The sequence below is a fragment of the Lycium barbarum genome, chromosome 9 (genome assembly GCF_019175385.1).
Source record: "Lycium barbarum isolate Lr01 chromosome 9, ASM1917538v2, whole genome shotgun sequence".
NCBI classification, from domain to species: Eukaryota; Viridiplantae; Streptophyta; class Magnoliopsida; order Solanales; family Solanaceae; genus Lycium; species Lycium barbarum.
The window spans coordinates 34,720,061-34,723,413 of NC_083345.1; positions in this window are offsets into that span (position 1 = coordinate 34,720,061).

Consider the following 3,353-nt stretch of genomic DNA (forward strand, 5'->3'; position numbering starts at 1 on the left):
TTATCAAACACATCAAAAGTTATTTTCAACACTTCTATCCAAACACGTTTTTGCTTATTCATAAATCCAACTTTAGCAATCGAAAAATGATTTTCAACACTTGGTGCCTAAAAGATACTTTTAAAATATTTTCAACAAGGTATATATATTTAAAATTTTAATTCTCGATTTTAACCAGAATTTGTCTCTGGCTGTTTTAATCTAATGATAAACCGAAAACAATGAAAAGGGGATGTGTGGGGTTGGTGCTTAATCGAGTTTTTATTTTAGTTTTAATAATTTACTAAATGAAAATGACGTGAATATTTTTATCTGAAGTGGATATTAATGTTAGCGTGATTGCTAGATACACATGGTTAGAGGGGTTTAAAACTTAAGGTGTGAACAAAACGTGAAGTAATGGTACGGAATGTCAATACGAGACAAGCAAAAATGTCAATTAAACATAAAAAAGAAAGTACCCACTAAATGTATAATATAGTAGATAAAATAGTTGCTCCAAGCCACTCTGTACATCAGGTTCATAACATCATACTGTACTATATTTGTCGTTCACTAACGGATATACATTAAAAAAATGTAGTAAATGAGAATAGGGAAGTTGGTGAAATTTATTCAGAGAATTGAAAGCTAGCTAATTGTAGAATGCAGGTGGTCACAGTTTGGAACTTGGAAGTAAGTTTTGGTACTCACTCTCTCTGTCTATCATCCACTTGTCCCCTTTTTGAATAATTCGCTTCTTCGCTTTTAGCACAGTTGGGCCATGTTCTCACGCGTGTTATGTGTACACACAAACCACATGTTGAATAAAATATTGTACACAAATAAGAAATGAAAAATGATCCATATAATAGCATTAAGCTCATTTTAGATTTACTGATTTTAAATTTTAGATCCGTTTCTATTAGTATATTTTGGGGCTTAAACGTTGGCCTAGTGCTTCTTGACTGCAATAATTACATAGGACATCTTATAATAAAATATCATTCTTTCCAAATTTCAGTGATATCACGACTTAAAATCCTGAGTCGTATAGGGCACCTAAAGAGGCTATTACCCGATAGGCGAACTTGATACTTCTCAATTACTACAGTTCAGAATTAAACACAGGAGTGTATAAATGTCTCCAAAACGTTATATCTAGCAGCTGAGGAAAAAATAAGTACAATACTGTCAAAACATATCCATCCCAAATACCAAGTCAAGGAGCATCTAATGAAATCAAATTACAACTTTGGAATATCGTTTGAAAGCTATAAATCAAACAACACATAAGAAAAGCTAAGCAGTCACCACGATCAGATCTGAATGGCTCACCTTAGTTGAAATAACAAAACTGTCGCGTTCAAAACTGACTAACAACTATAATAGATGGACCTAAACAGAGCATGAAATAACAACAAAGGTGATCAGAAGCCCGACAAAATAACCGAACCTGATGGAATACAGGCATAAACAGTGGAAGCAAATAACCAGGATCGAACTTGCATGTAATATAGACAACACATAATCAAGCTATTAATCAAACATAAAATTAATATTTATCTCTTGAAGAGTGAATGCAACATCGAATCTAGCCTTCAAGCACGAGCAAAAACATCCACGCGTTCATCCTCCAGTTCCATAGTCTTCTACTATGTAACTCGAATAATACCAGAATCTGTAAAATTCGTGTGGGCGAATTTCTATGAAAAAAGTTTAGAAACTTGTAAAACCCTTGACTTCCTTATGGAATAAGACCCCTATTTTATAACTACGGGTTTTAAAGTTTTCCCCCTTTTCCAAAATTTATTGGGTTTTTTTTTTTCTCCCAAGCAATAATATTTTATTTAATTCTTTATTATTCGGGCACAGCAGGGACCACATAATTTAATTAACAAGGATTCCTATTATGGAATTAATTCGAAATATCCGAATTAATCCTACCATAATAAATTACGAGTTATTCCATTAAAAAATCGTAATTGCACTCTTCAATTCAATTTCAAAATCTTTCATTAAATCTTATTTAACTCCCCATGTTAAGATTACAGATATCAATCAATTAAATTAAACTACTGACAATTTAATTCATTGACTAATTGAATCATTTATACTTCCACTTAACTTATATCATTTGACGGATACAAAATCCACCTGCAAGGTTTTTCACATGAGACTTATAATCATTCATAAAGGGGTATTATCAATCGCAAAGTCGAGACATGGATTCTATCAACTAATTATTATTTCACAAATGTATTTTGCCATTATCCAATTTACCAAGAATACATAGACCCGCAATTGAGTCTTACCTTTTAATAAATCAAAATAATGAACAAATCACATTGATCATAATAATTATATCAAGATTAAGAGTATAAGTACATTTAATGAACTAGAGAATTTTTTTTATATATTCAGTACAAAAACACTTATCTCTACTTGGTCCGTTCAATACATACAAAATGTACTAGCACAAGAAGACGGAACTATATCGTTCCCATAATGAAAATACATTATATTAATCTCGTGCTACAATCATACCAATGGCTTTGTCCAAATTCCATCTTAGATTGTGAACATAAGCTTTATACTTATAAGAACCGATGATTTAATCTTCTGTGTATAAGCTAAACTCTATACACTAAATCATCTAGTATATAAGTAAAGGACACACATACTGGTATATGATCTATTTAACTCTTTATTAAAAATTCAATAAATAATTGTTCCATAATAAATACTATATGCAAACACATGGTTAATAGTATATATCCCAAGGGCCCAACCACGTTGTACATATACACAGATTGATATCATTGCTCAGTAGTCATAACCTGCAGGGGACCCATGGTGTCAATGTACCACTTAGCGAATACTCATCGGACCCGAGCCATAAATTCTCCGCTCCGAAAAGAACCTCGGACGCGGATCCACATCATATAATTATACTCACCGTTACCTTTCTGCCAATGACTGGCTGACGATAGTACCTCATATTCAACCCAACTCGGCCATATGACCGGATAACACAACTGACACGTACTCAGACTTTCTGCTCCATGTATTACCTCATAACCATATGCAATGTATGCAATGATGCTAATGAATGAAACAATGTCATGAGTCATGCCCTTGATGGGCGTAGCACTACCACGATTTCCTTCAGTCCTCCCAATACAAACCTCTTGTTAACAAGAATGACCACCATATGAATATTTCAATATACTTGAAAATAAAGACGGAAATCAAATATACCTAGGAATACATGTTCAGCACAATGAACTACCCCTTCCTAGTCATGACAAATAATCACCTCCAATCCCGTAATACATAACCATCACGTTAGTAGCATTAAACACTCAATTAAT